Source organism: Schistocerca americana, chromosome 1, assembly GCF_021461395.2.
Source record: "Schistocerca americana isolate TAMUIC-IGC-003095 chromosome 1, iqSchAmer2.1, whole genome shotgun sequence".
Lineage (NCBI taxonomy): Eukaryota > Metazoa > Arthropoda > Insecta > Orthoptera > Acrididae > Schistocerca > Schistocerca americana.
The window spans coordinates 343,097,302-343,113,143 of record NC_060119.1 but is presented as its reverse complement, the minus strand read 5'-3'; the positions used below and the strand labels follow the sequence as shown (position 1 = coordinate 343,113,143).

Sequence of the window (15,842 nt, the reverse complement as noted above, 5' to 3'; positions counted from 1 at the left end):
TGTAATGTGAATATCATGGTCCTACTGTCAAAAAAACATATCAGCATGGTTATGGTCTTTGTTTCCCTCATTCGTGATTTTCTCGGTCGAGGAGATGTCTCAGTGTGCCACTGCTTCCTTTACCGCTTTGCCTCAGGACCGTATTCAAAAATCCATCGCCCGTGATAACACGACTCAGCCATTTTTTGCCATTGCCAATCCTGTCACGAAGATCAACGCACACGTTTCTTCGATTGACCTTCCGCTCGTTTGTGAGGCTTTTCGGCAGCGGTGGCCGTTGTGGCGGAGCGGTTCTAGGCGCTTCAGCCTGGAACCGCGCGACCGCTACGATGCAGGTTCGAATCCTGCCTCGGGAATTGATGTGTATGGTGTCCTTAGGTTAGTTATGTTTAAGTAGTTCTAAGTTCTAGGAGACTGATGACCTCATATGTTAAGTCCCATAGTGGTCAGAGACATTTTTTTCGGCAGCATTTCGGCACAAACCTTTCGTGTGTGGAAAACTTCGGTGAAAATATGATGTACGGTGGAAGCGTTTAAGAGGTCAACCATCGTCTTTATTGTTAAACATCGGTCTGATCTCACTAGAGCACTCACACTTTCGACGTTTTCGTCGGTTTTGCAAGTCTGAGGTCTCCCTGAGCCAGGTTTATCTTCAACGGCGTTCTCGGTCTTCCAAAAATGATTTGTGGCAGCGAAAAACTTGTGCTCTTGATTAGAAATGTTCCCCACGGATCTGGTTCAACTTTCCAAGGGTCACACTCGTGGACTCCCCAAGATTAACACAATACTTGATGGGAGAACTTTGCTCTAAATTCTGCTGTTCTATTTTCGTAACACACAACAAAAACACAACTTCTTTGTAGGGATCACATTGTGCTTACGTGGGAGCGATCTAGATGCTTGTAAAACAATAAACTGGTAGCCAAGATCGCAGGAATTCTGTTTATTCCATGATTACCGATTTCGGCGAAACTAAAGCCGCCAACATCTGATCTTAGGACACATACAGGTTCCTTGATGTTGTAACCTGTATGTGTCCTAAGATCCGATGATGACGGCTTTAGTTTCGCCGAAACCGGTAATCATGGAATAAAAAGAATTCTTGCGATCTTGGCTACCAATTTATTGTGTTAAAAACACAACTTCACTGATGGCGCTGTGAAAAACACGTGATAATCACACGGAGCTGGAACTCGGACTTAACATTTGGAAGGGAGGAACACACCGGTCTAAGCAAGTAGAACAACACAGCGTTTCCAGATCGCTTGCAGCTATCTCGGTCTCATTACTTTTCTCACACACCTCGTATGCCATTTTCCATGTCTTTCACCTCCGTCAGTGTTTGCTAACGTGAAGTATGCCGAGCTGTCCCATGGTTCAGAATCCACTTTTCACTGTACGTCCCCCTAATAACTGGCTGGATAAGTTAGTTCAAAAGTCGGAGGAAGGCAACGTCATATCACCTTTTACATGACCAAGCCTCGTGAAGGACTCTGATTTCAAACCAATGTCCGGGTTGATAGCAGGTTTACCGTTACCTTATTTTAAAGTCAGGCAGGCAAGCATTTGTATATGTAAAGAGAAGCGAATGTTTGAAAGCGCAAATAGAGATCGGAGAGTGATGGAAAACAGAAGTGCACGATTACTGGAGAAGAGCAGCCATTTCGGGGCACAAAATATCGCCGGTATTCAGACTGTCTTCTCCTTAGACGTGACGATCTCGTTGGAGGTCGTGATTTGCAGACCTGTAATACGTTTGCGATCCACATAATCACCTCTAACGACTGGTCGGCCGACAGAAAACCTATATCCTACACGGCATTATCGAAAACTGAAACCGTCTCTCCCACTTCCCACAGCCGGGGCCGAGCGTTCGGACGCTCGTCTGTCGGTACCGACGTCACGGTCAGCACGCTCTGGGGAACTAGTGAATGCTCTCGGAGCGTTCACAGTGCCCGCTCTGCGACCCCTGGAGAGTGTGTCGTGTGTTGCTCTGAGAACCGAGAGCAGACAAGACGCGGCCATCCCACGCGGGTTCCGCGCCGGTGATCGCTGGCTCGTAATGACATGAGGCGCGCCGGCCCGGCGGTGTTCCCATTACGACGATTACCCGACGGCGGGCCGCCGCCTCCCCATTTCCGTCCGAATCGTGCGCTGCTCCCTGATCGGCCAGCTGCCTCCCTCCGTCTCCCCCACCTCATCGTGATCGGTATTTATACGGCTACGATAACTTGATAAGTCGTAAAGTGCGCCATAGCCGCCGCCGAGAAGCGAAACAAAAAAAAGAAAGGAGCAGAGAAGAGCGGGGCCTAAAACAAATACCGAGGCGGTCCTCTGTAATTTTCTGCCCGGGTCCTGACCAATTACCGTCGGACAATGAGATGCTAATCTTGGCTGACTTACCAGATAATTATAGAGGGTGAACATATAGCGTGTGTGTGTGAGTGTGTGTGTGAGTGTATCAGCTTAGAAAGAGTGGGGGGAAGGGGTTTGGGGGCCAGGGGGTTGGACTAAGTTTTCTTGCTGGTACGGGTAACAGCCTCTTCCGGTTATCTGGTCCTCGTATGGTGCGGTAATCTTCTTGCTCGTTCCATCAGGGGCACTACAAAAGGACGTGACACAACTTTGAAAAGACCCGGCAGGGAATCTGTCAAAATTGAGATGTTCCGGCCAGCTCCTTGCTCACGTCCCTGGGCCTCCGCAGAAAGTTTTTCAGGAGAGGACAAGTTTCTAAAGTTGTAATTTAATACTCTCCGGTTATATTTTAACAGCAATAATTCGTAAGATAGAACCATTTTCTGTCTTACACACAGTTCGGCAACGCGTTTCGAAAGACAATGTTCATATCATCAGGTTGTGAACGTTACCACACGAGGTTAAAATACTAAAACGTGTACCAACGCACTTGGAATAAAAGTACGTTGCTTGTGAGTCCTCGTCTTACATTAAAATCGTCGACTTCTGTTAGTAGTCGTCTCATCTCACACCGCACACCCCACACCACACAACCACTGACGTAAATCGACGATCTTAATGTAAGACGAGGACTCACATTCCAATGTATTTTTATTCTGTCTATCTTCATGAACACCGCAAGTGTGTTGGTACACATTTTTCTGTTTTAACTTCATGGTTCTACGTTTCAGAACCTGATGATGTGAACACTGTCTTCGAAACGTGTTGTTGAGCTGTGTGTAGGACAGAAAACGGTTGAATGCCACCAGTTACTACTGTTTAGAATTGAAATTCTTTATGAAAATGGTACGGGGAGTCTGGGAACGTGCCGTGTCCCAAGAACTAAATTTAACAGAAGATATTGTTTTAAAACAAACAGCCAGGGGCACGCATACCCAAGTGCAAGCGGCCGGCCGCTCCCCATCCACACACCCCTCTCCCAGCTCTCACGGAAGGGAAAAAATGTAGTGAAGTCAACTATTTTTTCTTTTGTCTTTCAAGAAAATGATTTCAAAGTTGGTATTACGCAGGTTTTTAACAGGGTCGGAACTGGAGCTTTCTTTTGTATACGTATAAGTCGCCATCCACCCCCTGCCGCCCCCCTCCCCAACACACACCCCTCTACAAGCAGTCGTATGGGCGCCTTTGCAGACAACAACTGGTGGAAGAAGTATTTTCTTTCTCTGTAGAATACTTCTCTGTCTGTGTCTTTATTTTGTGAACATAAAGATAAAATCATTGAATTACACTACTGGCCAATAAAATTGCTACGCCACGAAGATGACGTGTTACAGACGCGAAATTTAACCGACAGGAAGAAGATGCTGTGATATGCAAATGTTTAGCTTTTAAGAGCATTGACACAAGGTTGGCGCCGGTGACAACACCTACAACGTGCTGACATGAGGCAAGTTTCCATCCGATTTCTCATATACAAACAGCAGTTGACCGGTGTTGCCTGGTGAAACGTTGTTGTGATGCCTCGTGTAAGGAGGAGAAATGCGTATCATCACGTTTCCGACTTTGATAAAGGTCGGATTGCAGCCTATCGCGATTGCGGTTTATCGTATCGCGACATTGCTGCTCGCGTTGGTCGAGATCCAATGACTGTTAGCAGAATATGGAATCGGTGGGTTCAGGTGGGTAATACGTAACGCCGTGCTGGATCCCAAGGGCCTCGTATCACTAGAAGTCGAGATGACAGGCATCTTATCCGCATGGCTGTAACGGATCGTGCAGCCACGTCTGGATCCCTGAGTCAACAGATGGAGACGTTTGCAAGACAACAACCATCTGCAGCAACAGTTCGACGACGTTTGCAGCAGCATGCACTATCAGCTCGGAGACCATGACTGCGGTTACTCTTGACGCTGCATCACAGACAGGAGCGCGTGCGATGGTGTACTCAGCGAAGAACCTGGGTACCCGAATAGCAAAACGTCATTTTTTCGGATGAATCCAGGTTGTGTTTACAGCATCATGATGGTCGCATTCGTGTTTGGTGGCATCGCGGTGAACTCACATTGGAAGCGTGTATTCGTCATCGCCACACTGGCGTATCACCCGGCGTGATGGTATGGGTTGCCATTGGTTACACGTATCGGTCACCTCTTGTTCGCATTGACGGCACTTTGAACAGTGGACGGTACATTTAAGGTGTGTTACGACCCGTGGCTCCACCCTTCATTCGATCCCTGCGAAACCCTACATTTCAGCAGGATAATGCACGACCGCATGTTGCAGGTCCTGCACGGGCCTTTCTGGATACAGAAAATGTTCGACTGCTGCCCTGGCCAGCACATTCTCTAGATCTCTCCCCAACTGAAAACGCCTGGTCAATGGTGGCCGAGCATCTGGCTCGTCACAATACGCCAGTCACTACTCTTGATGAACTGTGGTATCGTGTTGAAGCTGCATGGGCAGCTGTACCTGTACACGCCATCCAAGTTCTGTTCGACTCAATACCCAGGCGTATCAAGGCCGTTATTACGGCCAGAGGTGGTTGTTCTGGGTACTGATTTCTCAGGATCTATGTACCCAAATTGCGTGAAAATGTAATCACATGTCATTTCTAGTATAATATATTTGTCCAATGAATACCCATTTATCATCTTCATTTCTTCTTGGTGTAGCAATGGCCACTAGTGTAGTTATTAATTAATGTAGTTCACAACTAAGTAATACGAAACTCACTATTTATTGAGCAAATCTGCACTTCCTTTGCGTCCGCTCGATTCAGTTTCCTGCAGGAGAAAACGAATTACATCTGCACTTTCATTTATTTTAAGACAAGTGAAAATGAGTTGGGACCAAGGAAAAATTGTTCAGATGAGTGCCTAATCGATAAAAACACAGCAAAACTAAACGGAAAGGGCTATATCGCATCCAGCGACCATGAGCTATACTACAGTATACAGAACATTCAGTAGAGTTTTGAGAATACAGTACTTTTATACCTAACAGGCACAGATTTTTGTAGTTAACGTAATTCCAGAAATTATTTGTTATTGAGTTACTTCAAATTACGACCACATTTGATTAAATCCTAGAAAAATTTACAAGGAAGTTATGGGAGAATGTAAATAATTTAAAAATAAAAGAAACCGTTCGCAGAATAGCAGAAGTGGTGAGTCGTCCACAGGTACAGACAGAAAGAAAGAAACTTTGCTTGCTTTTGGAATAAGTTTTTGACGAGCTACAGCTCAAATACATACACAAATGGACACAATGTAGGAGCTCAGCTGCTGTCTGTGTGTGTATGTGTGTGTGTGTGTGTGTGTGTGTGTGTGTGTGTGTGTGTGTGTGTGTACTCCAACAGGTCAAAAGAAAATATTCATAGAGAGATTTTTACAAATATACTAATAATGTTGCATTCAGAGCGAAAATTTAAAATCTGGAGAAAAAAATATCTGAACGAAATTTTGAAAAACACAGCCCTCAGTCGCGAACACAATCAATTTGTAACCTAGGTTTCGGTGTCACAAGGGATACCTTCTTCGGACAAAATTAAAACTAAATGTTACAGCATAACGTACCAAAAAATACGAAAGCTGCGGTCATACCTGACAGTCAGATAGAATTGAAATAAAATGCAACTGAGGTGCAAGCCACTAGGGGCTGTCATGTGTCCTATGCTGCAGCCATATTAAAAACCTTAATATCTGAACGAGAAGGGGAGTCCTTCCGGATAAAAGTGAAGCAAACAACAAAATATTCGACTGGTTAATAGTCGTCAAGTTGCAGAAAACGAAGGTAAATTTTATTAGACTTTACCATCTGTAACATTATTTTTGCTTTCAGATCCTCACTTCTAACAGTCTTACTGGCTGTAATGCGTTATTTTCATATCTTATATATTTTAATGTAGACGAGACGAATTAAAATTAAACAAACATGCTTTGAAGGCTACATTTTTTCGGCTGTTTGTGTAAAGTGTAGCTGAGGTCCAGTATTGAACTAGGTGCATGTGAGAAACGTCCTAAAGCCAGTCTCTATACCGTCGTTAGAACCTACTTTTAACCGCCCAGGACTGAGCCCTAGGGGCTCTCGTCTTACCAGTTTGACTTCCCATTGTGTAGCACTGCCTTCTAGCGCAGGAAACGCCATCTGCACGGACAGTAGGTAAGCCAGTGTCGAGATCAAGTTGAGATGCAGGACGGACGGATATCCTTGTGGGATCGGGGACAGATGATGGCCCGGTGTACACTACAGCTAAACGCATGTTGTGCGGAACATTTGCAGAAATGAGAGGGAATTATGCAGTGAAAAAACAGTGAGTGTGTCAAATCCCAAGATAGGGCCAAGTGCCGCCTCTGACAATCACATTCAGTAGTTTGCTCTTCCAATACAAGGCGCTTTGCAGATGTACACGGCCTGTGAGATCGTGATGGTCCACCATCTGGAGATGCTGAATTCATGCCTTACTCACTACTCGTTCTCCCGAATCCAGTTTTTCCAAACATTTCCAAGCCCGCAGTCAGCAGCGCTTATATGACCGATATTATTTCTTTGGTCATTGCAAGATATCTATGAAGGTGTAGTGATTTTTCTTGCCACTGTTACGTTCCATAATGACCCACGTGTGAGAAATGTAGCAATCTGAAGATTAGTTATCGTTTATTCTTGTTTTTATAAAGTACGATAGTCGTATGGGCATGTTTAGATTCAAAATTTTCTACGAAGCAACTTGGCTTATTATTTCCTGTAACAGTGTCTCGTATTTCCTTGGTTCACTACGGACCTACTCGCACAAAGCGTACGTACAATAAGGTAAAGATGTTACATTTGTAAAGTAATTAGTTACAGTACTTTCAGATGTCCAGACAATATATAAAGAGAGTTAAAATCTTCTGGGTTGTTAGGCCGCGTCATATTTCCTTCTAAAATATTCGACGTTTCGATCCCTCTGCTGCGAATATCTTCAGAACGTTTTGGTGTCCACTACTGCTAGAACACTGTCAGAGACCAGTGTCGTGTTCTCCTATAAAGGGGAGTTCTCCAGCGTTTGAGATGAAGAAGTGGGAGTATTAGTTAAAATTCTTGTGGCTACCATTGCTAGGCTATCGTCGTAGGCTAATATTCCCGCACTGATGCAGAAGAAGGGGCGTTATTGGCTAAACTTCCTCCGAAAAGGCCTTGGAAGGCCCAACGGTACCGAGCGGCCACTGTGTCATCCTCAGCCAACAGGCATCACTGGATGCGGGTATGGAGTGGCACGTGGTCAGCACACCGCTCTCCCGGCCGTATGCCAGTTTACGAGACCGGAGCCGCTACTTCTCAACCAAGGAGCACCTCAGTTTGCCTCACAAGGGCTGCTTGTCAACAGCTCTCGACACACCGCATGGTCACCCATCCAAGTGCTAGCCCAGCCCGACAGCGCTTAACTTCGGTGATGTGACGAGAACCGGTGTTACCACTGCGGCAAGGCCGTTGGCGACAACAGCAAACATTAACATTATATCAGATTTTTAAACTGGAAGGCCGTCGCCACCGTTATTGGCTAAACTCTTGTGGACACTATCGGTGGCCCATCGCCATTGGATAGAAAGGCACTATTCCATACATACGCTGGAGAAGAGTTATTGTTTGAAATTCTACTGACATCGGCTGGCCATCATTATTGGCGAAATACGAAACGGACGGAGCAAGTGAGGGGTTATCTTATTGTCTGCCGTGGTGAATCGCAGCGCGCTCGCACACCGCGGGGAGCCCCAGAGCCGAAAGCCTATAACCGTCCTCTCTATTGAAGTTACACGCATTCTTGGAAATTTCAACCGCTCCTCGGACCTTTCGTTTATAACAAACGGTCACCTATTTTCTTTTTGCTGGCTGTTAGACGACATTTGTATACTGTAAGATTCCTCATGACCTGGAGACAGTATGTCTCAAAGTCTACAGTTTTTGGATGCTTGAATAATGTAGAGTTCCATATTTTCTTTATTCCACTCTGCGTTCATTTATGTTGTGGAGCTTATAAAAGAGTTCGTGTCCGTCATTCGAGCTGGTGAAAGGAGGGAGTGATCAGATATGGCGGAAAACCTTTCCTAGCTTAATTTGCTGTAGTCTCACGTGGCGTTGAATCTTATTTGGGATATTATGTGGAACAATTTTATCAGGAGGGTGTAGTTAGTACATGGATACTGGCCTAACATCAATGCCAAAAAGGCACATCATACCCCTCCCCCAACCGACTTCACACGTAAGGAACTTTGAGTACTCTTAAAGGTTGTGAAATACATTAAAGTGTTAACGAATATATATACAGGGTGTTACAAAAAGGTACTGCCAAACTTTAAGGAAACATTCCTCACACACAAACAAAGAAAATATGTTATGTGGACATGTGTCCGGAAACGCTTACTTTCCATGTTAGAGCTCATTTTATTACTTCTCTTCAAATCACATTAATCATGGAATGGAACACACAGCAACAGAACGTACCACCGTGACTTCAAACACTTTGTTACAGGAAATGTTCAAAATGTCCTCCGTTAGCGAGGATACATGCATCCATCCTCCGTCGCATGGAATCCCTGATGCGCTGATGCAGCCGTGGAGAATGGCGTATTGTATCACAGCCGTCCACAATACGAGCACCAAGAGTCTCTACATTTGGTACCGGGGTTGCGTAGACAAGAGCTTTCAAATGCCTCCATAAATGAAAGTCAAGAGGGTTGAGGTCAGGAGAGCGTGGAGACCATGAAATTGGTCCGCCTCTACCAATCCATGGGTCACGGAATCTGTTGTTGAGAAGCGTACGAACACTTCGACTGAAATGTGCAGGAGCTCCATCGTGCATGAACCACATGTTGTGTCGTACCTGTAAAGGCACATGTTCTAGCAGCACAGGTAGAGTATCCCGTATGAAATCATGATAACGTGCTCCGTTGAGCGTAGGTGGACGACGAAACTAAAATGAGCTCTAACATGGAAATTTAGCGTTTCCGGACACATGTGTGTGAGGAATGTTTCCTGAAAGTTTGGCCGTATCTTTTTGTAACACCCTGTATATATATATATTCGAGTTCTTGGCACGAGGTACGTAACACTACATGTATAAGGACTGGTGTGGAGATGACGTCCAATAGCGTCCCAGATGTGTTCTATCAGGCTTGTATCAGGCGAATGTGGTGTCCGAAACACCAGCGAGAGACCGCTGTAGTTCTAGTCTGTTATTGTGACACCGACAGTTACTAGCTGGATCATGCCATCGCCGCCGGGAAAGTAATTAAGCACGAACGGATGCAGGTTGTCCGCAACAGTGTTCACGTGGTTCACACTTGTCATGTTGTTTTCGATTATTATAACAGCTCTCATGGAAGCAAAGCGAATATGCCCCATAGCATAGTACCACTTCCAACGGCCTTCGTCCGTGGCCGTTCGCCGGGGGGACGGCGTATTCGGACTGATCGTCGACCTGGTGTAACAAGAAACGTGATTCACTGGACCAAGCAACACGTCTCCATTGATCCACAGCCAAATCTTGATGATTTCGTGTCTGCTGCAATAGTAGCTGACGACATCGTTGGATCAAGATAGATTGCGCTACAGAGGTAGCTCTGTTCCTCCATTAGATCCACAGCGCTGTAGACGGCGGCACTTAAGTTGATGCCGTGTTCCTTGATTTCAGTAAGGGATTTGACACGGTCCCGAAAAAAAAAGAAGTTATAGAATATCGGACCAGATTTCCGACTGGATTCAAACTTAATTGAAGATGAAGCTCAACAAGTCGCTCTTAACGGAACAACATTGACAGACGTAAAGGTAATTTTCGGAGTACCCTAAGGAAATGTCATACGACCCTTACTTTTACAATGTATATAAATGATCTAGTAGAAAATGTCGTATAGTCTTTACATCTACATCCATACTCTGCGAACCACCGCGGAGTGCATGGCAGAGGGCACGACGTCCCATTGTACCAGTTATTAGGGTTTCTTCCATTCCATTCACGTATGCAGACTACATTCCATTCATCTGGCTGATTCCCCTTGGTGTGCTACTTGCAACCTGATTGACACAGATGAACACCATTTTGTCTGTGGAAGTGCAAATAACATACGGTTGTCAATCAGAAAAAAAATTAGCAACTATGCACAGATAAACAACCGTATTTAATAACGCCAACGTGCCTTTTTATACCCGGAAGAAGAACTGTACCCCACCTCGAAGAAAAATGCCGTCAACTGATTGAAGGCTCTAAGCACTATGGGACTTAACAGCTATGGTCATCAGTCCCCTAGAACTTAGAACTACTTAAACCTAACTAACCTAAGGACACCACACAACACCTAGTCATCACGAGGCAGAGAAAATCCCTGACCCCGCCGGGAATCGAACCCGGGAACCCGGGCGTGGGAAGCGAGAACGCTACCGCACGACCACGAGCTGCGGACAACTGATTGAAGGGTCACGCGGTATTTTACCTACTGTCCAGTAAAGAAAGGAGCGAAGAAGATTTTTGGACGTACATCTCTGACCAGCATCACAAGCTACTACGCATCAACAATTACTCTGATACATACGCCAACTTCCTCAGAAGAACCATCATTTGAACTCCAATTTTCGATGATGCTATTCAGAACATGGAGAAACGAGAGACAATCTGGTCTTTTAAAAAACACGTACGATCAAATGACGAACATCATTTTCTGGTCTACTCTTGGGTTTCTTCTAAAATGTCTAGAAACCTGTAACTAACTTTAGTTTGTTTTATTACTTTTAAATGTCAGTTGAAAAATATGTACTACCGTAGAATGTTATGACCAATAAATTGAACAGCTTGAAAAAATGCCTCTCTGCGTGCTGTAATTATTCCGATCTTGTCCTCAGATTCGCTGTGTGAGTGATACATAAGGGGCTGTAGTATAATCCTAGAGTCATCATTTAAAGCCAGTTTTTGAAACTTTGGTAGTAGGCTTTCTTAGGATAGTTTCCGTCTATCTTCAAGAGTCTGCCAGTTCAGTTTCTTCAGCATCACTGTTATCACTCTCCCACAGGTCAAACAAACCTGTATCCTATTAACAGAATCTTCCGTCGGTTCTTGGTAGAACAACATTATAATAAATGAAAAGAACCAATCTGCTTTTGTTCTACAATATTACTTTTCAATAAGAACTGGATTGTAGCCATTGGCTGTGGCAATACATTTTATTGTATCTAATTCTGCTTTAAAATCATCTCTCGACATGGGGATAGATATGAGACGGTGTACCATTGAGTGGAAAGCTGCATGTTTGTGAGCTATGGGGTGCTGTGAGCAAGAAGGTATTACTGTGTCTGTAGTTTTTGTTTTTCTGTAAATTTTGAAACAATGTGTGTGTGTGCTGATGTCAATGGTGAGATCTAAGAAGTTTATGGATTTGTTGCCAATTTCCATAGTGAACTGGGTATTTTTATGTTGACTGTTTAGGTTTTTCAAGAATGTGTTGAGTTGCCTTGTAGTACCAGTCCACATACTGGTTTAGATATGTAGATGATGTCCTGTGTATGTGGACTGGTACTACAAGACAACTCAACACATTCTTGAAAAACCTAAACAGTCAACATAAAAATATCCAGTTCACTATGGAAATTGGCAACAAATCCATAAACTTCTTAGATCTCACCATTGACATCAGTACACACACACATTGTTTCAAAATTTACAGAAAAACAACAACTACAGACACAGTAATACCTTCTTGCTCACAACACCCCATAGCTCACAAACATGCAGCTTTCCACTCAATGGTACACCGTCTCATATCGATCCCCATGTCCAGAGGTGATTTTAAAGCAGAATTAGATACAATAAAATTAATTGCCACAGCCAATGGCTACAACCAGTTCTTATTGAAAAGTAATATTGTAGAACAAAAGCAAACTGGTGCTTTTCATTTATTAAACCTGTATCCATTCGTTCTGACCCTCTCTGTATGCATGAAATATCCTTTGTTAGTTCTGTTTGATACGGGTTCCACACACTTGAGCAATATTCTAGAATGAGTCCCACTAGTGATTTCTCAGCAGTCTCCTTTGTAGGATGATTGCACTTCCCCATTATTCTACCAATAAACCGAAGTTTACTTTGCAGGTGATGCGTTTGTCTGTAACGAAGCAGCAGCTCCAGAAGACAGCATCGGCTTGCAGAATGACCTGCAGAGGGCTGAAGGCTGGTGCAGGCCCTGGCAGCTGACCCTGGACGTAATAAATGTAACATATTCCGCGTAGACAGGAAAAGAGAGCCACTACTGTACAACTACACTATTGATGAGTAACTACTGGCAATACTAGCCACAGTAAAATATTTAGGATTAAGTATCTAGAGCGATCTTAGTTTGAATGACCGAAGTGTGCTACGAAACACTTGCGCATGCACCAGCATTGCAGTCTCTCGTTGGATGTGCCACAGATCGCCGCCTAATATTCTTCACTGAACGGTCAGTCCTCCGCTCTTCACGTTTTGGGATGAGACGCACACGTCCGGCACCTTATCACCTACTCGTGATTTCAGCGTCCTTAAGCCGCTTTCCATAGTTGCTCACGATAGTAGCATTTGTGCAGCCCACCAACTTAGCCGTTTCCGAGGTGGTCGTGCCGAGACGCCGGCCCTAATATACCGAGATGACAAAAGTCATGGTATAGCGACATGCACATGTACAGTTGGAGGTAGTATGGCGTACACAAGGTATGACAGGGCAGTGCACTGGCGGAGCTCTCGTTTGTAATCATGTGATTCATGTCGAAAGGTTTCCGACGTGATTACGGCCGCTCGACGGCAATTAACAGACTTTGAACGTGGTGTCGTAGTTACAGTAGAGCTAAACACGCGAGACATTCCATTTCGATAATCATTATGGAATTCAATATTCCGAGATACACAGGGTCACAAGTGTGCCGAGAATAACAAATTTCAGACATTATCTGTTCCCAAGGACAAAGCAGAGCCCGATGACCTTGACTTAAGACAGAAAGCAGCTGCGTTTGCATAGAATTGTTAGTGCTAACACTGTTTGAAATAACCGCTGGGAATCAGTGTAGGACGTAGAACGACAGTATCCGCTAGGACAGTGCTGCGAAATTTGGCGTTAATGGGCAACGATAGCAGACGACCCACGGGAGTGCCTTTGCTAACAGGACGACGTCGCCTGCAACGCCTCTCCTTGGCTCTGTCAGACACTAGACGACAGGAAAGCCGGAGTCAGGTCAAATAAGCCTCAACTTCAGTTGATAAGAGCTGATGGTAGGATTCGAGAGTGGCGCAGACCTCAGGAAGTCTTTGACCCTAGTTGTCAACAAGGTCTGTGGAAAATGGTGATTGCTCTATGATGGTGCGGGCTGTGTTTACACGGAATGGACTGCATCCTCTGGTCCAACTGAAACGATCATTGACTGAAAATGGCTATCGTTCAAATGGCTCTAAGCACTATGGCACTTAACATCTGAGGTCATCAGTCCCCTAGACTTAGACCTACTTAAACCTAACTGACATCACACACATCCATGCCCGAGGCATCTTTCGAACCTGTGACCGTAGTAGTTGCGCGGTTCCGGACTGAAGAGCCTAGAAATGGCCATGTTGGGCAACTGGGAGACCATTTGCAGACATTCGTGGACTTCACGTGCCCAAACAACGGGCCATGTCACCGGGCCACAATTGTTCGCGATTAGTTTGAAGAACAATCTGGACATTTCGAGCAAATTATTTGGCTACCCAGACCACCCGACATGAATCCCATAGAGCATGTGTGGTACATAATCGAGAGGTCAGTTCGTCCACAACTCCATGCACCGGCAACATTTTCGCAATTATGGAAGGCTACGGAGGCAGCATGGCTGAATAATTCTGCAGGGGAGTTACAACAACAGGTTGAGTCAATGTCAGGTCCAGCTACTGCACTACGCCGGGCAAGAGGAGATATGGCACGATATTAGGAGGTATCGCATGATTTTGTCACCTCAGTGTAATTTTTCCTTGTCAGAGTCCCTTAGGTCAGTGCACTTCCCTATCTGCGATGCTTATCGTCGCAAGAGTGATTCACCATTCGTCTCTGCTCCGTTTAATATACATTACTTAAAGCGCCACGTGCTCGCAACGGCTCGAAGTGGCATCCAAGTCGCGGTCGGTGCATCTCATAACGATATAGTTCATCAGTTTATGTATGAACCAGAGGTTTCGCGAGGCACGTTAACTAGTTGTCAGTCTTCTGCTGCTGCACATTGCCGCTCTCTGTCGGTCCATGTCTTAATAGGCTCTTTAAGCACACGATATTGCAAGATTGTACACTTTTCCTCCAGTCTGTTTCTTTGTCTCATTCATGACATGTATCATGTTTTACTCCTTCCAAAATGATATAATTTACGGAAATCATCAAAAATGGATAAGTTTACTCTTAGAAAAAAAGACCTTTGGCAGTTTATGAAACATGCAAAACAACAGTCAAGAAACATATCTGAAACTGCATTAGACACGGAAGAACAATTAAGTACTGCGTGTAAAACCTCTGTTATCTTCCGCGCAATCTTGCAGTTGCTGGTTCACAAAAGCGAGGCTGTACAGTGAAGAGTACTTCAAAATAGGACTCACGTGTCGTGGAGATGAACAATGTCTTACGCCGGACTGTGTGATACCTGGAGAAAAACTTTCCAGTGCAAGCACGAATAAATTAATGCGGCTTAGTTCAGCAAAACACAAACATTTCCAAGGAAAACGTTTTGACTGTTTCAAATAAAGTCTATCAATCCCAAATTCAGTCTTTAGGAAGTGTCTTTTGAAAGTGTTGTGTTATCTTTGCTGACAGGAAAAATACTAGCAGCTGATGACTCACCTTCTGCCTCAGGAGGGCGACAGGAAATTAGTGTCCGGAAGTGCAGAGATCAATCTCCTTTGGGCATTATGTACTACACTTCACAAAATGGACGTTCGAGGAATGTTCAAATCAAACCATTAACTTACACCATGAACTCCGAATGAAAAACGTTACGCCACAGTGATTTCAAAGGTTCTCACCATTAAGATCGAAGGTGAATTCCTTGGGATTTAAAAACCGTGTAGGACGTTCAGCTAGTTATCCACTCTTAAAGAACGCATATAGAATCATGTTGGTGTAACTGTGTTATGAGAACAGATGCTATATGATGGCACGCAACCAAATGCGAAACAGGCTGTCCTGGAGCTTATCGTGAAACTGACTGTCCTTTAAGGCGTAGCTGCAGACAGTGCGACATTATATTTTATAGGCACGGAAAAAGCAAACACCCAGAGGCTGAATTTGTCCATTGGTTCCAGGTGGTATGAATTGCAATGTCATATACTTTTCAGGAGGGATAGTTCTCTCTAGAGGAGTGCAATTTTTACACGCAGACAAGGAATCAAGCAAGCACAAGTTATTTTCACCAGCTATTGA

At 44.6% G+C, this 15,842-nt stretch overlaps 1 pseudogene; it reads right to left on the bottom strand.

Annotated features, from left to right (window-relative positions):
* Positions 1–7,771: 7,771 nt before the first annotated feature.
* Positions 7,772–7,889, bottom strand: LOC124556785 (annotated as a pseudogene).
* Between the last annotated feature and the right edge of the window lie 7,953 nt (positions 7,890–15,842).